Raw genomic sequence first — 23,664 nt, forward strand, 5'->3', positions numbered from 1 at the left:
TTCAGTTTTCCTGAGATATAATTGACAAATTAAAATTATTTATAATTAAGGTGGGCAACCTGCTGTTTTGATAAATATATACATTTTAAAATGATTACCACAGTTAATCACAATAGCTAATATACCCACCACGTTACATCATTACCTTCCGTATGTATGTGAAAAAGATTAAGATGTACTTTCTTAGCTAATTTCAAGTACACAATACAATATTTAAAGCAGAGTTATCATGCTTTATATTAGATCTCCAGAACTTATTTATCCTGCATAACTGAAACTTTATATCCTTTGGCCAATGTTTCCCCATTTCCCCCACCCTCATCCCCTTGTAACTACCACTACAGTGTCTGCTTCTAATAGTTCAACCTTTTTAGATTCCACACACAAGTGAGATACACATACAAGTGAAATTTGTTTTACTATGTTTGGCTTATCTCACTTGCATAATGTCCCCAGGGTCATCCATGCTGCAAATGAAAGGATTTCTTTCTTTCAAGGGTAAGTAATATCTTACTGCATAAACACATCACATTCTCTTTATCCATTCATGTGTTGATGGACACTTAGGTTGTTTCCATATGTTGGCTACTGTAAACAATGCTGCAGTAAACACAGAAGCACAGATATCTCTTTGATATATTGATTTCATTTCCTTTGGATTTATACCCAAAAGTGGGATTGATGGACTATCTGGTAGTTCTATTTTTAAGTGGAGAGAATTCCATACTGTTTTCCGATAGTGGATCAACCAATTTATACTCCCACCAACAGTATGCCAGGGTTCCCTTTCCTCTACATCATCACCAACCTTGTTATCTTTTTTCTTTTTGACGGTAGACATTCTAACGGGTGTGAGGTAAGAACTCATTGTGGTTTTGATTTCATCTCCCTGATGATTAGTGATGTTGACTACCTTTTCATATACCTGTTGGCCATTTGTAGGTCTACTTTTAAGAAATGTCTATTCATGTTCTTTGTCCATTTTTTAATTGGGTTATTTGTTTTCTTGCAATTAAACTACATGAGTCCCTTTCTATTTTGGACATTAACTCCTTATTAGATAAATGGCTTGAAAATATTTTCTCCCATTCTGTAGACTCTTTAGTATGTTGATTGTTTCCTTTGCTAGACAGAAGTTTTTTCAATTGATGCAATCCTATTTGTCCATTTTCTTTCTTTTTTTTTTTTTTTTTTTTGGTTTGTTGCCCATGCTTTAGGGGTTATACTTTAAAAATCATTCCTTAGACTAATGTCAAGTAGCTTTTCCCCCTATGTTTTCTTTCACTAGTTTTATAGTTTCAGGTCTCACATTTAAGTCTTTAGTCAACTTTGAGTTGATGTATATGCCATGAGATAAGAGTCCAATTTCATTCTTCTCCATGGGGATATCAATTTTTCCCAACACTATAAAATTGAAGAGGCTTTCCTTTCTGCACTGTGTGTCCTGAGCACCTTTGTTAGGGATCAGTTGATTATAAATGCTTGGGTTTATTTCTGGGATTTCTGTTCTATTCCACTGGTATATATGTCTGCTTTTATGTCACTATTATATTGTACTAAAGCTTTGTAGTATATTTTGAAATCAGGTAGTGTGACATCTTCAGGTTTATTCTTGCTCAAGATTGCTTTGGCTATTCAGGGTCTTTTGTGGTTCCTATGACTTTTAGGATTTTTTTTTCTTTCTATTTTTGGGAAAAGTCCATTAGAATTGATAAGAACTACAGTGATTCTGTAGATCACCTTGGGTAGTAGTATGGATATTTTAACAGTATTATTTCTTCTAACCCAGGAACACAGGATATTTTTCCATTTAATTGTGTCTTCTTCAAGTTTTTTCATCAATGTTTTATAGTTTTCAGTGCTCAGATCTTTTACCTCCCTGGTTAAATTTATTCTTAAGTATTTTACTATTTTTGATGCTATTTTAAATGGGATTGTTTTCTTAATTTCTTTTTCAGATAGTTCATTGTTAGTGTACTGGAACACAGTACACTATTTTGTGTTTTGCAACTTTACTGAATTTATTACTGAATAGTTTTTTGGTAGAGTCTTTGGAATTTTCTATATCATCAGATGATCATTTCATCTGTAAACACAGACAATTTGACTTCTGCCTTTCCATCTTAATGTCCACCCCCGCACCCACCACCCCCCGCCATTGATCTGGGTAAGACTTTCAGTATTATGTTGAATAGAAGTGGTGATAGTGAGCACTCTTGTATTGTTCCTGATCTTAGAAGAAAAACTTTTGGCATTTTACTGTTGTGTATGATGTTAGCTAAGAGCTTTTCATAAATGACTTTTATTATGTTGACGTAGTTTCCTTCTGTTTCTAGTTTGTTGAGGATTTTTATCATGAAAGGGCTTTGAATCTTATCATCTTGTCAGATGCTTTTTCTGGATGTATTGAGATAATTATATGATTTTTTATTAAGAACTGTTGAATGCTAACTGAATGATATCATTCAGTACACAGAAAAACTGTCTCCATGTATAATTTAAGGATTAAAATTTTAGACTAAAAATTAAGATCCACCCTTCAAGAGAAAATTTAACCACAATACTGAAGTGACAGTTTATACATCAGCTTCCAAGTTTCCTTTAATTATCTTTACTTTCTTTTTTTTTTTTAAACAACAGAAAGTAGTGGGTGCTTAATGATATTCTTCTTAGCTAAATTCAAGCAAAGTATTAGAATCAACTTGATCTCTGCCTGTTGTATCCTCCATTGTAGTATAGATTTGGTTCACTTAAATGAACTTCCTTTTTTTTTCTCATAATACAGAGCATAAGAGACATCCACTATTTAACTAGCTACTTAAAAATCCTTTCTGTGGAAGATGATGTAAAGAAAACCTTTCATCATATCCACCTACTTGCAGACAAACCTTTCTTTTCCTTTCAAATAAACCTCCCAAGAAGCTTGCCCTGAGTGCCTAACACTCCCAAAGTACACTCATTGACTACCAGAGACAGAATTGGAGGGCAGACCTTAAGGGTCATGTAGTTCATCCACCCCCACAAACACTCTCACTTCCGAGGTTCTTCTGGCTTATGTCACCACCCCCAGCTCCCAATGGAATGAGACATTTAAATTACAACAGCCCATTCAGAAACACAGAGCAGCTGCCCATTTGACTTAGCCTTAGTATTTATGTTTGAGAGAGGGTCCTGTTTGTCTGGTTCACTCCAGAAAAGTGTTATAGAAGATGCAGTTGGGTCCTGTGCCACACAGTTAAAAAAAAAATAAACAATCCTCTTGTTGACACATGACCTATAACTAAGAGGCTTTAGTTCATGTGATGAAATATTTGGCTCTGAGAAAATGTCACTAGTTTTGTTTTTCTTAGCATGGAAAACCAATTTCTATTTTCTTATGAGGCTGAATCTCAACTGTTTCATTCTTGTGTTATCTCAATAAATTGAGCCACTCAAAATCTGCTTTCTGCACAGCAAGAATAAGTTACAAAAGTTTCTTGAAATGGGAGACTTTAGAAGCCATTCTCTATCCTTTCTGTGTTCTCCCTGGCTGCTGGCTTGCTGACCTGGAGCTTTTTACCTGGTGGTCTGATGAGTCACGGCATTCACTTAAAAAAAAAAAAAAAAAAAAAAAGGAAGAAAGAAAAAAAGAGTGAGTGAAAGAGAGAAGATAACAAGGCTATTTGGCTGGTTAAATATAGAGGCAATTAAAAACCTTCTGGGTGGGCTCTTTTCCTCTAAGGCTTGGATGCTGATTTGGAAGACAAGGGTAGATTCTCTTTGTGGTACCTACACATATTCTAGAAAATGGAGTAGGAAAGGGATGTGAAGACAAACTCATCAGAACAGACAGTCCACATATTCTTAGTCTTCAAGTATTTTACAGACTTTGACAGGTCTACAGGAAGGTTCTTTTATCTTTCTTTTCTTTTTTTTTAAAGATTTATTTATTTACTTGTGAGAGAGGAGAGGGTTAGGGGAAGGGGGAGAAGGAGAGAGAGAATCCTCAAGCAGTCTCTCCACTGAGCCTGGAGCCCCATGCTGGCAAATCTTAGGACCCTGAGATCATGACCCGAGCTGAAATCAAGAGTTGGGTGCTTGACCAACTGAGCCACCCAGGCACCCCTAATACAGAAACTTAAAAAAAAAAAAAAAATCAGCTCTAAAGCTGAGTTGGAAGAACAATCTGGACACAAGCAAGCATGATCACAGTGGAAACTCTGTCTTGTGGTGGGAAGTAATACAACTCCGGGATCCTGTCTCTTAGACCAGCTCGTCCTTCGCTCCCTCCCTCTCTTTGCTGACACCGTTGGCAGCTGCCAATAGCCACCCAGGCCAGAGGCTTTGGAATCCTCCCCATCTCACCTTCCTCATCCACATGCACAGTGAGGAACTTCTCAAATACTCTTATCTCTTTTGCCACTACCTCCACACAAGTTGAGGCCCTCATCTTCTCATGATGGGGTCAAGCAATGGTCTTTGAACTCTCTACGTTCCCTCCATTTCATCCTATATCCCCAGAATGATCTTTCTAAAATTCAAGTCCAAACACAGTCCTGCTTAAAAACCTTCGATGGCTCACCTCATTAGGATCAGGTTCAGATTTTTAATAGGACATAAAATGGGGGTTTGCAAGCCAACCCAACCTATAATTGGGAGACATATAACTTAAGAGTGGGGGTTCTGGAATGTGGGTGGGAGAATGTTCCTTTTACTCATAGTATGATTTTAGGAAATTATTCATCCTCTCTGACTTTCAACCACTTCATTTATAAAATAGGGATAGTAACATTATTTCACAGAATTCTTGTGAGGATTAAATTAGGTAATGCAAAAAAAAAAAACTTGATATGGTATCTGACAGATAATTACTGCTCAGTGCTTACGAAGTTTTATTATTGTTTTTGTTATTGTTATTACTGTTGTGATAACAGTAATTTTTATTTTTATTTTTTCTACCTCTAGTATTTGCTGCCTTTTCCCAAACCTCCATAATTTTCATCCATTTTCAACTGTTGTCTGTCCCTGATCAATACCCTGGGATTCCCTACCAGTTTCGCCCAGGAAGATGAAGCAGACTTGATAGCTCCTGAAGGAGCTATGGCTCATTAGAAGGTGCTTGAGTTTGGGATGAACTAGGGTGGCATAACTTAGAAATCTACCAAGAATATGCTGAGAGATGAAACCACTGCTTGTGTCAAAGTGTAAGACCAGTTGGCTTCCTTCCGTATTAAGCCAACTGAGAGGAGATGGGTCATACAAAGCTGGTTAAAAACTAGTGTTTCAAGAAGAAAAGTTTAGGAAAACTGAGCATGCGATGGTAAATTCTACACTTTGGGACACATCCCGTTCTGCCAGAAGGGGACAAATCCTTAAAAGTACCACACCAGGTTGAGCAACTCTCTTCTCTGCCTGGATTGTCTTTCTTTGTCATCTTTCTTTCTTTCTTTCTTTCTGTTTTTCTTTTTTTGCTGATTCCTTTTTCTCTTTCAATGGCTATTTCAATTTTCTTCTCTGTTATCCTCCCCTAACTCCCTTAGTGTTACCTACTCCTCCCAGAAGGTAAGCAGATCTTCTCGCTTCTTATTAAGCACACACTATGTACAGTTTAGTCATCTATTGGCTTACTTGAGGTGTTCTATATTAGGTAGTGACTTCTTTGGTCATTGTCAGATGCATGATAGGAATATCAAGTGACTGTTTGTTAAATGACAGTAGACAAAGCAATTTTCTTCCTAATATATGATTTTGAATTGGCTGAACTTTATTTTTGCTCTTTGGATTTCTCTCAGGCACAGGATACTTTGAAAAGAAGGAAAATTTAGAGGACCTTTGACTAACAGCCTTTAAAAACAACAACAACAACTTTGTATGAATACCAATACTTAAATCCAAGATTAATAGAAAATAGAAATCTGACTGGAATAAGGTTATCCCATATAGAAGACATGCTACCTATGAGTAAAGCAGAAACAGATTAGGATAACCCATAGGAAAGCAAGTCAGGATTTTTGGGGAAAAAATATAAGAAATGGAAAGCTAGTGGTTCTGGCTGACCCGAATGCCCAACATTCCATTAATTTTTGTAGGCAAATTCTTTTCCCTTCTATCTGGCTCTCTGGGTCTTCTTACCAACTGTACAATCTGAAGGAACTCAGATTCTCTGAATCTCAAATTTCTCTTATGTAATAAAGAGTGGGGGAGAAGGTGGGAAAATGACTATTCCCCACTTTATGGATTTGGAAACTATGATTAAATTTGAACTCATTGGGGCGCCTGGGTGGCTCAGTGGGTTAGGCCGCTGCCTTCGGCTCAGGTCATGATCTCAGGGTCCTGGGATCGAGTCCCGCATTGGGCTCTCTACTCAGCAGGGAGCCTGCTTCCCTCTCTCTCTCTCTGCCTGCCTCTCCGACTACTTGTGATTTCTCTCTGTCAAATAAATAAATAAAATCTTTAAAAAAAAAATTTGAACTCATTATTGAGATAGTCACTTTGTGTTTTCAAATGGAAAATTAAAAATTACCTAAAATATTGAGTGGATGCTTTCCTAATCAAAATTCTGAAGCTATTTTATTACACTAGCCCAACTCAGAAATGCAATTACACAAGTCATTACAGTTTGCATTTGGAGATTAGAGTTCATCCTATGAGTAGTTTGCTAGAATTCACATCATACACATAATACCAGAATTATGGAACATTTTGAAATAAAATAAGTGGCAGAACTAAATGAGTTTGTTTATACTCTTACCTTTTAATGCTTGATGTTGTAAATCTCTAGCTTAACTGGGTGATATTAATATACTTACAGGAATTTGATTGCTATTATAACTACAGTTATAAACAGTAAAAAAACAGGTTATAAAGAATCTTTTGGGACTAGTTTTCTTTATAATAAGTAAGTAAGAATAACTGGTAATTCACTGGATCTAATTTGGTAATAATGTAATAATGATAACTGGTATGTAACTGGAATGAAATAGCTTCTGACTGTGCTTGCCTCCTTTAATACTGGTAGTTGAGAAATGTTTCCTGGCTGTGTAATTGATATATACATGATATTTATTACATTTTTGAAGGTATTTGAGGTATTACAGTATCTTAAACTCTTTCCTTATAATTTTATGTATACCTTTTATTTTCATTAGCCAGGTATATAAAGTTTGTGAAGTAAAGGCAAACTTCCCCTTCCCCTCCTAATGAAATCATAAAGTCATTTGAAGTCATTTGTAGAAAATGGTGTGAATAGCTACCTCTATAAATAAATAAAGTTTTTGTATATTTTGAAATAGGATATGATGCCTTCAAAAATCACAAGAACTGTCTGGAAATGTGAGGAATTTTTAAACAAGCAAATACTTGTTTTACAAAGTTCCTTCAAATGTGCATCAACCTTTCCTCAGCCCTTTATGAATAAGCATAGGCTGCTATGCAATTTTCTGCAGATCCCTTGAAGTTAATTTTAAATTGTAAATGCAGAACTACATAAATTTGTTCATGTTGTTAGCTCTGAGAGTGCCTGGTGTTTTAAACCCAGAATTCTAAGTGGAAATATGAAATTAATATGCTTCCTTTAAGTATTTTATTGTATTACTTATTTTATGGAAAAAGAAATAATCATAAAATTGTTAGCTCCTTTAATCAAAAACCATTTGAATACTCATAAATGTATTTAGATGTCAAGCAATAAAGCCTATGAAATGAAATGGGCCACATAACTATTTAAAAGAATTCTCACGTGTCAAGTTGCATAAATAACATAGTCTAGAAGTGAGGATTAATTTTCTCTCAGATAACATGTTATCCTGTTTTAATGTGATTAAAAATCTCCACTAGGTCTGATGGCTAATCTCTCCTCTGAAGACTTGGATCTTATCAAGCTTAGGAGCTACTCGATACCCTCAAGAGTCAGTATCAGTTTTTATAATCTGTTCTGGGCTAATGAGACAGTGGTTAAATTTACACAGATTATCACTTGTGGCTGTCTCATCAACTTGACATTATATAGGAGAACTCAAAGCACAAGGAACCTCAGACAAGGTCACACAAGTAGAAACTGAGAGAGAATTTTTAATGATTTGCCTTAAAATTATTTAGGTTCTTTTTGTTTGTTTTATTTATCTTATCTTCTCCTTCTGATTTCTCTAAAATTTCCCTTTTTAGCCCAAAGAATTACATTGTATACAGTGTCCTTGCTTTTTAAATATATAATTCATCCACCAAGCATTTTTTCTGTTTTATGTGCAAGTTACCACATTAGGATGCTGGGAATGTAGTAGTGGATGAAGACAATGAGATGCTTGCCTTTCTGGGGCTCACAGTGGTGGGGAGACTGCCATTAAGTAGATAGTACACAAGACTAGTAAAAGCCCTGGAAGTTTCTTTCCCCCTTAACTTCTTCCTTTCACTCTGACCTTCTGTAATAGTACTCAGAGGTTATGTTCAAGTCCTCCTGTCAGTTTACATTCATTCACCATTCCTCTCAAGAAATATTATTTGAGTACCTCTATCATCTTTTTAACAAATGAATGCTAGGAAGATGAATTAGTTCTGCCCTCAAGTATCCTATGGCGGAGCATGGACGATAACATGTATAACATGATTGTGAAGATGTCACCCAACAGGGTTATGGAAGTTCGGATAGAGGAGGAATCGTTTCTGGTTGACAGGGTCAGGAAAAGCTCTGTGAATGAATAGGCTCTAAGTGGAGCCTTATGATTAGTGAGGTTGTGAACAAATGGCAAAAAGAAAAAGATATTCTAGGTGAGGGATAGAAAAACAAAGGAATAAAGTTGGGAGCTCAGAGAGCATCAACAAGCAAGAGAAAAGTGTTCAGTGTGGCTGACTTCTCATTTCAGTTTCATTGGGTAGGTTGGGGAAGGTGAGGAGATACGGAGAGAAAAGAGGAGCGTCAAAAGCAGCTAACAGATGCTTATTGCCAGGGACCATCAGAGAATCCTCATTTATTTGGAAGCTCTTTTACGAGGCAGACTTTGAAATTTAGGTGTTCTACAACCAACCCACTCCAATGATGCTGGTTCCCCAAGTTCCCATTCTCTTACGTTATCTAGTTATTCGAGAATGTACAACATTAAACATGATAGATTCCGGGGCCAAATAATCAACAATAGTTGGAAACAAGCACCTTGGAAAGACACGTCCTCATTTTGAAACTGACTCCCAGACAAGACTTCTGGAATTTCGGGTTTGGTTACATTGAACTTGTATGAAGTTCACCAAAGTTCACGTCTAGGGAGCCTGGAAAAAGTTAGGCTTAAATCAGAACCAGCCGACGTGGTGGCCCACAAACACGCATCCATAGGTCCAGACACGCACGCCCCAGTCCTCTGCAGCTTCAGATGGAAACCAGATGAAATGTCAGGGCATTGAACAGTTTGAGCCAGAAGCCTGGCCAGCTCAGTGCCTTCCATCAGCTTTCTCGAAGTGGTTTTATTTCCATTTGATCCTGAGCTTACAGCAGGGTGCCTATCCTGCCCACAGAAAATATAAGAAGTTTGAAGAAACAGGTGGGCCCAAACTACTGGACCTCTGGCCCTCACTATCTAGACCTAGGTTCTAGAAAATGTATGACAGATGTGATCACCCTCTATTTCCATGTAAGTCAGAGCATGAAAGAAGTTTGACTTACCTGGTCTCCCATGACTGGATTTTTCCAATTGGCATTAACTTCTGTTCCTAGACAGAATTACAGGGGAAAAAAATAGAGAAAACATCTTATCTTACTAAATAGGATGCTTTACTGCAGATTATCAATTATGTTAGCATTTTGATTCACCTGTACAATGGATCCATTTATCACAATTCTGAATTGTGAGTGGTATTTAACTTACAAAGAAGAAAAGCTGTGATGACTAAGGCTTTTAAGGCACTTTTCCGCTTAAAGAATTCTTAAGAAAGTTCAGCTTCTATTGGGATTTTTCTCCTTTATGAAAACTAAAGATGCAAACTTTAAAACCAAACAGATGCGGAAGTGATTCTTACTTGAATACGCTTGAATAACTGAGGTGATGCGTTGGTGCTTTGTTAAGAAGCATTAGACAGAAAGTTATGTGTAATATGGTTTAATGTGTATTTATTACAACAACTTAAAACACACCTGAACCCTTCATCTTTACTTCCCCTACCAGTATCATAAAAAGTTACCCAGGTCCTAAAATGGTGCTCAAAGAAACTTAAAAAGCACTTTCTATGTCACATGAATAAAATGTACAAATGAAGGAAATGTGTTTTGATGTTGTAAAATAAGTTTAAAAGACAGGCATCAAAATGAATCTATTTTTAAAGGTCCGCATTTCATACGGAGTGGTAATGTGTGTTTTATTGTTCATTTGCAAGGCCCAGTACAAAGGATACAATATACCCCCTTCCATGAGGCTGTGACAATCCATTAAATTTCAGACACTTTGGTTCCAATAGGAAAAAGGGAAAAGTTTCCTCGTATGTGTTCTAATATACCTTATTTCAATATCTAAGATGTCTATCACCATAAAAACAAAGTGTGTGTGTATATATATATATATACATTTTTTTTCCCAAAGAGATTTTCCTTTTTAGTTTAAACCACTGGATTAAAAATGGTAGAGCAGGGAGGAATGAGAAAAAGAAAGAAAGGTGCAATCACTGATTTTTTTCTTGCAGTGTTCCCCAGGGTCGTGGCACGACTGAGTGATATGTGCACCCCAGGGCTAGCAGCTGGAGGGCAAAAACCACTTTTTATCTATGATTGACAAATAATACATAATGAGAAGAGAGAGGCAATTCAAGTTTTAAATTTCACTCTTTCTTTGGTTTTCAGGGCAGCTGGGCACTGCTGTTCTCACTTGGTAACCTTTGAGGTGCTGCCAGGAAAGGGGACCCAAGTGACAATTGTTTCTCTCCTCCTACAATTCCCCAAAGCCTCAGTAAATATGTGTGGCTCACTCTTTCAAAGAGGATCCAGCTGCTAACAATTCTGCCATTTCTCCTCGGAATGAAAATCCTGAAGGTCTGGAAATGTATTGCATGGTTATAATGACCACAGTAGAGTGAAGCTGAGATTTAAAATCCCTGAAAGTGGCATCCTTAAATGGCGAGTCCGTTGGTAGCTGATGACTAAGCAGTTGGAGAGAGAAGAGAGAGTCTATAAGAAGAGAGATAAAATCAGAGCTCTGTCACAAGTGAGCTTTAGAAAGTAGTGTTGTAGATATGAAACATTTTTACGTTTCATAAAATTAAGACATGTTAAATGTGAATAAGTTAGGAAGTGCATAAGAGAAATATCATCAATGAACTCCAAAACTAGAGATAGCTAATTTAACATTTCTGATCTCTTTGAGATTTCTTTCTACATTTCTGTATCTCTATCTCTATATTTTGTCCATGTCAATAACTAATATCCTATCTCTATCTCTCTGTAGTTCTATCAACATACATTACATACCCTTACATACTTGCAGATATATCTTTACATACATTACATGTCCTTCTGCACATCTAACAACCTAAGTGGCATCTGATGCGGTCTTCCTAATCTCTCTGCCTTCAACCAAAACTGTGTTTCCCATCACAACCACAAGAGGCAATTCTCTTTCCAAGTGATAGATACTGACCAGGCCTAAAATCTTGGATTCATCCTCTTTCTCCTCCCTTTCTCTAGCACTCTGCTCTAACCCAGCAGCAATACCTACTGACTCTATCTTAAGTATTTATACAGAATCCAGATAGTTTTCCTCTCCTACATCCCGCCACCCTGTTCAGCGATCATCATCTCCTGCATTAATTATTTTGACAGCTTCTTAACTGGTCCCTGTGCCTTGCTTTGGTCTCCTTCCTCTCCAGCACAATGGCAAGGTTGAGACTTACTAAATATAAGTTAGACCATTCACTCTTCCGCACTGAGGTCTCTACTGGCTTCTCACCTCATTCAGAGTAAAATCCAAAGTTTATATAAATGGCTAAATGGTCTCTTATGGAAGATGATGTTGGCATTTCGTGCAAAACAGTTTTTTTTTTTTTTAAAGATTTTATTTATTTATTTGACAGAGAGAGATCACAAGTAGGCAGAGAGGCAGGCAGAGAGAGAGGAAGGGAAGCAGGCTCCCCGCTGAGCAGAGAGCCCGATGCCGGACTCGATCCCAGGAACCTGAGATCATGACCCGAGCCGAAGGCAGCGGCTCAACCCACTGAGCCACCCAGGCGCCCGCAAAACAGTTTTTCAATGGACAAAATGTCTTGGAGTTTACAAAATCCTTGTTATCTCTGCTCCCCCTAAGTGTCAGTAGAGTCTCAGAGTTGTTGTGACAACCAAAGAATGCCTTACCCCAATATTTCTAAATCTACTTTTTGAGGGGGCTGTCCTTCCCCCATTCCCATTTGGAGAGCCCTTTTAGCTTCCTATTCACACTCCTCCCTTAACTTATCTCCTCCAACCTGCCTTTGGTTTATTCTGTCACAGTCTTGCTGTTTCTAGGGGAGGCTAAACATCTTGCTATCCAGCTGTCTTAAACTTGCCGTTATCTCTTCCTGGAACCTTCCCCCAATAAGTTACCTTAGTTGTTACAGGTCTTTACACAAGCGTCATCTTCTCAAAGAGACAATCTTCTCACTGCTTATTTCATATTCCCTTGCTCTGTTTTATTTTTGTTCCCTAGCACTTCTCACTATTAAACACATTATCTATTTCTTTACTAATCTTAGTCATTGTAGTCTAGTGTTCTGCCTTATTAGAATACAAATGCCATGAGGACAAAGTCCTGGTCTGTTTTGTTCATAACTGTCTCCTTAATATCTAGAGCATTCCTGGCATATACAGGCACTCACTAAATAAGGATTACTAATGATTTAAAGAGAATTATTTTTATGTATTGTATATCAGAATAATTGGCTAAATTAATGGTCTTGATCTTTTTTTATGTCAGGAAAATTTCTGAAAACCCAGTGGAAGCTGAGTCCTCTCCCAAAGAAAATGCCTATTTGTATGTATGTACGTGTATGCAAAAAATCCAGTGCTTTCTTTACAGTAACTTGAAGACAAGGTGAGATAACTAACACAGGAATGGGGTAGATCAGTGACAAGTAAATAACTACTCTTCAGAGAAATACTGACGGACCAGCTTTAATCTGGAAACCATGAGGGAGGACTTAAGTCAGGTCTTTTTCCATTCTGCTTGTTTTCTAGTGGCCTGGAGGAAAGATTTAACTACATACACATTAAATTTGCAGAGACAGAAATCAAGAAGGGAGAATTCTTAAACCAAATCCCAAAAGACTATGACAGTTGAAATAATAGGCCAATATAACATGATGAGATTTAACAGGGATAAATATGAAGCCCAAAAATCCAACTGTGGAATCACATGATGAGGAAGATGAGCTTTAACAGAACTTGGGGGTTCCAGTTGACTGCAATCATAATGTGAGTCAACAGAGATGTATAGCTGCCAAAAAAACTAATTAAACTTTGAGGTTGCATAAATAAAGTTATAGTAATGAAGTGATTCAATACATTTCTGCTTTATTTTGTTGGACCAGATAATACCTGTAATGCTATGTCTAGTCTGGGGTGCCAAAAATCTTGATGGAATGTAGCAAACAGAGAAGACTTAACTAGCAGTTATGGGCATTACTAACCAGAAACCATAGATATTTCACCTGAAGAATGGAAGACTTTGAGGTAACACGATCATAGTCTATATATATTAAAAAGTCCTCACATGATTATTGTTATTCCAGAGGGAAAATGAAAGACCAAGGAGGGAGAGGGACAATAAATCATCTTTCCTTATACATGACAGAGAATGCTTGTGCAGCACAAATATGAAAATTAAAACAGGCTTGCCCTCACCAGAGAGCTGAAGATTTTAGAAAGCAACTTGGTAGGAATGTCACAGAAATAATTAAAGCACTGCGTTGTCCTTCTTTAGAGTCCTTCAGGCTATGGAATCCTGTCACCTTCGTTGTATTCTATCCCTTCTCCCCTCTCTGTGGGACACCAGTAGGTAACCTCACTGGCAATGTCTCAAAGAAAAATCCTGTGGTTCAAATGACAGGTTGTTTTTTTCCCTGTGTATAGAAATTCAATGGGCTTGACTTCTGCATGAGGTTTCCTGCACAAAGAGGGTGAGTTACTCTTTCAAAGATGATTGAGAAAATTGCTTTCACCAGGCTGTTGTTCAACTGGGCATAAAGCTCCTGGAAGGGGAGATGAATCTTGGGGAGTTTTTTTTTCTGAAAGAAAAAGGATCCACATTTTTGGTAGGAACTGCAAATGTAAATATATGTCATCCAACAGGTATTACAAATCCATATAGGTGTAGGACAGCAGTGAGTGGTGCACTGTGGCTCACCAAGCAGCCTGTATCTCACTAAAAATGGACAGGTAGGGGCACCTGGCTGGCTCAGTCATTGAAGTAGCTGCCTTGAGCTTGGGTCATGATTCCAGGATTCTAAGACTGGGAGCACAGGGCTCCCAGTTCAGCAGGGAGCCTGCTTCTGCCTCCCCTTCTGCCTGCAGCTCCCCCTGCTTATGTGCTCTCTCTCTCTCTCTCTCTCTCTGTCAAATAAATAAATAAATTCTTTAAAAAACAAACAAACAAACAAACAAACAAACAAAAAAACCCACAGGCATTACCAACTCCAGCCAACTTCTTCACATGATAAGGCAGCCTCAGTGTTGTCAGATTTTCCCACTTTCAAGAAAACCTAGAAATCCAGATTTTTACATGAAATCTTCTAATTTTTAAATGCTCACAAGTAATTCAACTAAAAACTAAATCACAAAAAGAAACAAGCCCAGTGCTAACACAATACATCTGTATTTCAGAGAGTTTGTGATCTCAGCAGTAAAATGAGTTTCTGGGTTCTCTCCAAAGTCCATTTCATCTTACAATGCATCTCTGAGTGTCGCAGAAAATCAATTCTCAAACCAAGTTCAACAAATATTTTTGAGTCCTTCATAAGGGAAAAGTAGTTTGCTAGGTATTTGGAAAATTTGAACATGGCTAGCTATGATCTTTGTTCTCTACGTTTACAACTTTGCAATTAGGTTAGGACAAACACCAATACAACTATAATTGAAGACTAACAGGCAGTTTTATGAGTGGTACAAATACAGTGCTGGGGAAGGAAACACTGGAAACACTGGGACCTTGGTAGAGGAAGTCAGAGGAAGTTGCCCTAAAGAGGACCATCTGTGGTCAGCCACGGAAGACTGGAAGTGATGAATGAAGTGGGGAGCCATTTTTCCCGGGAAGAAAGGACATGAGGAAAGCGACAGGGACAGAAAGGGGAGAAGTATTTCAAGAACCAGTGGTTAAGCAGTTTACCTGGAACAAAGGAGAGGTGCTGGGGATTTGTAGGAGAAAACTTCTAAGGGAGGATAATGATCAAAGGCAGGTTAAAGAGCCTGATTTAATTCCACAAGCACTGTGTGAGAGGCTGTGTGATCTCACAGGAAGGGGTAGGTATTCCATGCTTAAATCTCAGTGGTCCTGCCAGTCGGCAGTACAGCCCTGAACAAACCTTTTAAATTCCCTACATGCCATTTTCCTACTTGTCCTGTGAGGCGTCACCTACTTCAAAATGTAGAGTGAAATATAAATCATATCAGTAAGTCAATTCTTGTCAACCTTGTCGATTAGGTATTATTAGTGATAGGCAACCTCAAAAGGTTTTGGAACAGAGGTAGCATGTGATGGGAACTGTGCTTCGGTGAAGATTAACTGGCAATTATGCTCTGAATTCCCCATGGGACAGGCAGAAAGGCCACTAGAAAGTGAAGTCTTTTGCAATATACGTATTTTCAAGTACATGACAAAACATGCAGAGCCTTCTATATTGAAAAAAAGTACAAAGGGCTGGGAAGGATAAGTAAGTCTCCCCTCTTTGACCATCCTCTAAGCCCCCAGCTGTCTTTGCCAGAGCCTATCGCAATGACCAGTTTTTATGGTTTTTCCCAGAGATTATCCACATATTTATAAAAACACGCGTATGAACCATTTCAGTTTTGGAGCTCCTTTCATTTCAGATTTGGAGGAGAATTTTAGCTGTGCCACAGTGTGAGCCTGCATTCCATTTCAAGCTGCCATGGCGATGGGAGGCTGCAAAATGCGTGGAATGTGCAGGAGCAGCCTTGGGAGGTCACCTGGGGCCTCCGGGATTTCCAGGTCACCAGAATGTCTCTGGCTTGCTCCCTGGGGTCGTCTGACCCAGGATTTGAAAAGTATTAACCTTTTAGCTATTAAGAACACTTCTCCACTTTCGAGTTTAATCTACATGTCTGAAAGATGTTGGGTGGTCTCCAGTGATTCATTTCAAGGCCCCTGGACTTGAAGATACTGAGGATGAGAAAGAGTGGGATTCAGTAGTTACTTTCCACTGGGCAATGGTTTTATAAAACTCCTCAATGCTTTTAGTAATCTCTACAGTTCAGCTCCACTGGATTTGTGCAAGCTTTTCTTCCTCTTTGACCTTGTCTACACTTTGGCCTCAACCAGGGCAGTTTCTTTAAAGGTCCCAGTATATACTATGGCCACTCCGGTGACTATGCCTTCACTCATGCTGGTGTTCCTTCCTAAAATACCCTTCTTTTTCCTCCTTGATTAAGGACTGCTAAGTCTGCAGAGTACTCCTCAAGTTCATTTTATTCCAGGAAGGCAAAATACCTTGGTAACTAAGCAACGGCACTGTAGGGTTTGACTATATGTGCTCAGTGCCTAATCCTACTTTTCAACTTTGGGCAAGTTAATCTCTCTAAGCCTCAATTTCTTTGTCTGTATAACATTGTTGATAACGATTGGAACTTATAGGGTTGTTGTGAGATTAAATGATATAACACTAAATATATTGGGTACATGGGGAGCGTTTAATAGATGTTAAAGTGATGGTAAAGATCCTGCAATTTCTTTGAAGCACATGATTTTCCTTCTCCGGTCTTCTCTACATCAATATGCCCCAAGTCACAATGCATTGGTTAATTAAATGCTATCTTTTATTGTTTGCTAATCATTTCTTATATTTTTTTGGATTGATGCCTTCAAATAGATTTTAAATTCTTTAAGCACAGGAACTATGCATTTCATTATAATTCTTTCTGAGTGCCTATTCTATAAATATTTAAATAATCAATTGTTATAAAAATAATTGTTTTTCAAACTAACTTTAGTTTTAGAGAAAAGTCCAATTGCTTCTTTGAGATGAAGATTGGGAAACACTTGAAGAACAATGATAGGTCAGTGAATAAAAAGAAATTATAAAACAAAATGAATATTTCTTACTCTGATGCAGTCATTCAGGTCCAAAATACCATTTCCAGAAAGTCTATATTTGGATCCATTACAGCTCTGAAAACTCTAATTTCTCATTTTTTAAAAATTGTGGTGAACATTACCAGTTGTATATAAATCTTCTTGTAAGTAGTATTTCATTTCCAGCAATGTTCTTTTTTGTTACCAGATTCTGGACAGATTACTGGCTGATATCAATCCATAGATCACAGTAATACTTAGCATTATAGAAATCTTAATACCATACCGCTCCTGCAGGCCTATCCCAAAGCTGAGAAACCTAATTTTTCTTGTTTAATATTAGTTTGCAAGAAATCTTTTGGTTTACATTTTTAAGAGGCAATATGCACTATTATATGTGCATGAAACATATTTGCACAGGCCTGTTTTACTCTACTTGGACTTATACCAACCATTAACGTTAAAGTTTAATCTTGTCCATGCCATGTGACATGGTTGCATGCCAACAGTGTAATAATTTCAGAGCTGAAGCCAATTTATTTAATACTTAAGGCATTTGTACTTTTCTTCCAAGGGTATGTTAGAAGGAGTATTTGTATTTTAGGATCTTAAAATTCAGTTAATACATCTTAGAAAAACGAATGGGTAGATATTGGAAGAGGCAGAGGACACTGATGGTTGCCTCCACAGAAGTATGTGTTCATTTTTCCTCCCCAAGAGAATCCCAATTTTGTTTTATTCATCATCCTTCTATTATGCTGCCAAGTAACCCAGGGAAAACTGACGTAGGATGGCCACAATTCCATCGCTCTATTGCCTGAAACATTGCTACACAAGTGGGCATGTAATCCAATTTTAACCAAAGACACACAAAAGGGTGTTGCTGGGGTTTCAGGAAGTTTTCTCTCTTTTATGAAAAGTTCTGAAAGCTATTTTTTTCCCTCAAGGCCATGGTCATTCATTGTGGTGGAGTTTGTATCTTCTGAAGCCATCCCACTCCATTCTAAGGATTATATCCAGAGTGGGACAGGGTTGAGAGAACTATAGGGAAGTTCAGTCAGAACCACTGGATAATTCCTCTTCCAAAGTTCACCTTACCATTGAATTTGCAGCTATGTAAGCCAATAATTTCCCCAATGTTTCATCCATTTTGAGTTTCCTATTGCTTGTGACTGAGGGCATGCAAACTGATACAGAAAAATTCTGAATTTATGCATACAAATATGTTGTTGAAGTCATCACCACCTAATATAAAGATTCTGGGGTGTTTTTGAATGAACCCCTTGGAATTACAAGTGAGTTTCTCACCTTTATACTTGTCACTACTGTATTTCAATCCTACATTTTTGGATGATAACAAAATTAAAAGGAGACAGATAAAACAGGGTATTAATTGCTAATGATGATTATTTAATTAAACATTTTCTTGATTTAGTTATTGTGATACATTCAAGGAAATGGATCCATCCTGTAAATAAAAAGGAATCCTCTAACCTTTAAGAATCAATACCAAGGGGGACGCCTGGGTGGCTCAGTTGGTTGAGCGGCTGCCTTCGGCTCAGGTCATGATCCCAGCATCCTGGGATCGAGTCCCACATCAGGCTCCTTGCTCGGCAGGGAGCCTGCTTCTCCCTCTGCCTCTGCCTACAATTCCGCCTGCCTGCGCTCGTGCTCTCTCTCTCTCCCTCTAACAAATAAATAAATAAAAATCTTTATTAAAAAAAAAAAACAAGAATCAATATCAAATTGGACCACCTGATTTTAGAAATATATATAAATTGATGTTGACTGAGGTTGAAAGATAACATTGGTTCCAATCCCTTTTGAATAATGTCAAATATTTTCACAAAGCAATGACTTCCTACCTTATCTATAACTATAGTGATACTCTAACCATTTGTTGATCAAGAAAATTCATAATAGAATTCAGTAAAGATTTTTAGTAAATTTTAAATTTATTTATTATGAGATTGAAAACCTAGAGACAAAAAAGATGGAGTCACATAACTATGCTATATGAGACATATTCCAGTTCAAAGAAATGCTTCATATACATCTGGATTCAAGGACCTTGCAGTAATTCCAAGGTGCCCAAGAGGTAGAATGTAAGTGACTAGAGAAAAGGTTTCCATGTGTGCTCAGCATTTTATGTGTGATGAAACCTATATTGGTTTTCATTTTCTTTCCTCTGAAAAACTTTGATATACATATTGTCAGTTGCTGAGCATTCCTGGGAGAAGAGAAATCAGCATAATGTGAAATAGGAAGCAATGGTTTATGCAACACTTCTATTGTGGCCAAGAATTTTACATTTGTTTTCTTACATAAGTAACAATCTTTGTTTTACAAATGAGGAAAGGAAGGCCTAGAGAAATTAACTTGCTGAAGCTCATTGAGCTGGTAATTGGAGGATTGGGGCCTGAAGCCATGTTCTGGATGGCTCTACATGCTTAATTATGATGTCATGCTACTGGAGATTACTAAATGGGGCTAGATGTGGTAGAGGCAGGAATTCAGAGCTCTGGAATTCCAGACTGGCCCACACTTGTCTCACCTGGCTATTCGAACTGAATGCAGCTTCAGAATTAGAGGTTTGAAAGAGTGAACCCACTGCAAATTTGCAGTAGAGTAGAGATGCCTGGATTCTTAATAGGACTCTGCCATTTACTGGGATGGAGTCCCACATCGGGCTCCTTGCTCAGCAGGGAGCCTGCTTCTCCCTCTGCCTCTGCCTACAATTCCGCCTGCCTGTGCTCGTGCTCTCTCTCTCTCCCTCTAACAAATAAATAAATAAAAATCTTTATAAAAAGATGGAACCTTGCATACCCTATTTACTTTCTCTGAGCCTTTATTCTATTTCCTTAGCGTGGAAAGAATGCAAATTTCAATGCTTATGTTATAGGTTTAGAAGAGTAAGCCAAACTGTAATGTCATTAAGTATGCATTATCATTATTTTGTGATTTTCTCATTCCAGCTACTGCCTTTTCACACCTGGTAATACGAAATTGTTACAATGGGAGATATTTATTGTTATTATTGCTGCCACTGCTACTGTTGTTGTTAATTCTCTATAAAGAGACAGGATTGGCTATTCGTTAATTGGGAAGTGGGTTAGAAAAAGGAAAAAAAAAAAGTTCCAGGGCCCATGCTTATTTGGGAGCACCTGATAATCTAGTACTAGAATGAGAATTTGGAATTGACCTCAACAGAACGGCCAAAGGGCTATGTCACCATAAAACTTGGAAAACCTACATTAAAAAAGGAACACTATTTCAATGATCTCATCTGTGAGATGCAGAGCACATTTTAAAGGTTGCCTTCTCATCCTCTCAAAAACCTGAAAATAATATTAGTGTAGCATATGAACTGGACAGTTTAATTCTCTTTCCACACTAAAATGAAGAAAGGACTTATTTGTATGACTATAGAATTCTTTAAAAGGGAAAGATTATGGAGAGACTTATATGTAAAACAATTGAAAAAGTTGAAAATGAAGCCATATTTAAATGCTAATGTTTCATATTAGCATTAGGTAGATTTTTCTAGGACTGAGTGTAGTTCAAGTCTAGGTCCTAAATTCCAGCCAGTTAGGAACATGGATTTTGGATTTTCATCATGCTAAACAAACAAACAAACAAACAAATAAATAAATGTAATAAAAGAAAAAGCTCTGATCTAAGATACAGAAGTTCTAGGTTCTAGTATTATCAGCTTCATGAAAGTAACTATGTAACATACGACATTTGCAGACTTCAATGTTCTCTTCTGGTACCTGGAAAAATTCTTGTTTGGTTATTATAAATGTAAAACACAAAAGGTTCCATAGTGCTTGGTAAATTGTAAATACCAACTTAGAATTCTATTAATCACCTTCCAAAAAGAGTCTGGGCATATCTCTAATTATTCTTTTCATAATATGAATCACTGTTGAAGTTTTAAGAAAAGAAAAACTCTACTTGCTCTTTAATGATGGCATTCTGAATGGGATGTGTACTAACACTTGCAACATGGCCAAATCAAATGGTTATCTGCTCTCTCAGTTTTTGTTTACAAACTCATATAACATAAATTATTTGGAAAACTGGTTTTAGAATCAATCTATAAGCAGTTTATACCATTTGGCTATTGCTACTTAAGGAAACCCTTGAGCAAATCCTCTGAATGTGTATGTAATAATGCTAACTATATCTAAAATTCATGCTAGTTTTAATATTTCTTTATACATATTCAGGGATAACTATATTCAACCTTTATTTAAAAAAAGACTCAACTTCTTTGAGCATTAAAATATCATTATTTCTTCAAAAACAAAGCACAAATAAATTAGTAAACCTTTTCCCTTTCTCCATTCTGGCAGGCTAATCATGTGAACTGAAATTCATATAAGGAAGCATATCTGGTTCTAATTTCTGAACTCAACTCCAGATGTTGTTTTCAAGGTTTGCCTTTAAAAAAAAAAAAAACAAAAAACTTTCATGAAGCCATCTCAGCCCAAAGGGTGAAAAATCACTGCTAACTAGAATTTTTAATTTTATGATTTACTACTAAACCATGCTTATGAGGGAGGAATATCTCCAGTAAATGATCCATAATGACCAAAGAGATATTTTCAGTGTAAATATATTATACAGATCTTCCTCAACCTATCAAGGGGTTATAGCTTGGTAAATCCAGCATAAATTGAAAACATCATAAGTCAAAAATCATTTAACATACCTAACCTACCAAGTATCATAGCTTAGCCCAGCCTACCCTTAAATGTGCTCGGAATACCTATATTACCCTCCAGTTGGGCAAAATCATCCAACACAAAGTTTATTTTATAATAAAGTGTCCGGTATCTCATGTAACTTATTGAGTACTGTACTAGAAGTAAAAAGCAAAATAGTTGTAAGGGTACAGAATGGTTGTAGGTATATTGGTTGATACCCTTGTGATTGGGTGGCTAACTCAGAGCCACAGCTCACTGCCCCTGCCCAGTGTCACCTGGGAGTATGGCACCACACCTTGCTAGCCGAGGAAAAAGATCAAAATTCAAAACTCTTAAGTCTCGTTTCTACTGAATGTGCCTCACTTTCACACCAGTGTAGAGGGAAAAGATGGCTGAGTCGGACCATCCGTATACAATGGGGACTGTCCGTATACAATGTTCATATATTGTCAAACATGGAACATGGGATGAGAAGTTTGCTCAAAATGGAAAAGCTGTATTCCTTAAAAAGACCCTCCATACTGCAGGGGTGGAGAGAGGACCTTGGGAAGAATCTGTATCACAGGAGCCTTGTAAGATATTCCATTTTGCAGTCTGCATTTGCTCTGAAAGCTTGTGCTGGGGACAAAAGTGAGTCATGTGTTACTGCCAAGTATGGGGAACTCCAACCATTCATGAAATTTGAAAAACGTTTACCTTTTTAACAGTCATTTCCCAGTTGTGTCCCTAAGGTCTCTTCCAGACTTCTTGTAGTTGAAAGGAAATAAAATTTTTGACAACCGCAAGTAGTCTATTAGCCCAAATAGAATTGCCAAATGTTGAAATACCTATAGTTATTTCCAAAGTAATGGGAAAAACCCACGATATACTATTGTCACTCTTTCTTTAAAATAAACTTTATGGATATGCATTTTTATTTCTTTACATTAAAATTACATTCCGTGAGCTATATCTTATTTGAATATAAAGAAAAGGAGATGAGGATGGTGAACAGGGTTGTAAACTGAAAGTTGATATCTCCGAACTTATCAATTCAACAAACATGTATTGTAGCCATGGAGATCCAAGATGTGTATGTAAAACTCAGAATCTATAAATAGAGAGAAAGAAGCAGGAAATAATTGTAATAAAATATCATAAGAATTCAGAGAACTGAATAGACTTACATTCACTTATTATTCATTTAGCTGTGTTTGTTGATCACGTGTCATATGCTGGGCTTCAGAGATACCAAGGTGCGCAGGACTGATGCAGATATTTCCCCTTAGAGCTAACATTTTCAGCTGTCCAAATGACAACCCAGATGTCCCACCTGCATATCAAAAACAACTCATGTGAAATGGAACTTATTATTTTTACCCTGAAGTCTTCTCTTCCTCTGGTGTCCTCGCTTCTGTTAATGGCCCTTCCATTCCTTCTGTTTCTGAGACCTCAAACATCACATTGTTAACTCTCTTTCTTTGTTTCTCATAATGGTTCTGTTGATTTTGCTTTCCAAATACTTTGACATCTTCTCTTACCTATCCACACTCTCACCTTTTAGTACATCTCCTCGTTACCTTTCACCTGGCATATTGTAATATCTCTTCTCTGATTTTGCTTGTCTTCTATTTTTTTCCTTTCTCAGTTATATAGATAAGCTATTCAATGATTCTTCCTAGAGAATACTAATCACATAACGACCTTGTTCAGGAGTTCTAAAAGTCTCCCTAGTCCTTGTCTAATTAAGC

At 37.3% G+C, this 23,664-nt stretch overlaps 1 long non-coding RNA gene across 2 annotated transcripts; it reads right to left on the reverse strand.

Moving 5' to 3' along the window:
• Nucleotides 1–3,534: 3,534 nt before the first annotated feature.
• On the reverse strand, nucleotides 3,535–23,241 carry LOC116585592. Of its 2 annotated transcripts, none has more exons than XR_004283711.1 (3): nucleotides 23,101–23,241; nucleotides 9,629–9,675; nucleotides 3,535–3,587 (listed from the first exon to the last, which is right to left on the reverse strand). It is a non-coding gene; the product is annotated as an uncharacterized LOC116585592 (long non-coding RNA). The 2 variants fall into 2 exon arrangements; XR_004283710.1 differs by lacking the exon at nucleotides 3,535–3,587 and adding an exon at nucleotides 9,172–9,237.
• Nucleotides 23,242–23,664: the final 423 nt, after the last annotated feature.

Source organism: Mustela erminea, chromosome 3 (genome assembly GCF_009829155.1).
Source record: "Mustela erminea isolate mMusErm1 chromosome 3, mMusErm1.Pri, whole genome shotgun sequence".
NCBI classification, from domain to species: Eukaryota; Metazoa; Chordata; class Mammalia; order Carnivora; family Mustelidae; genus Mustela; species Mustela erminea.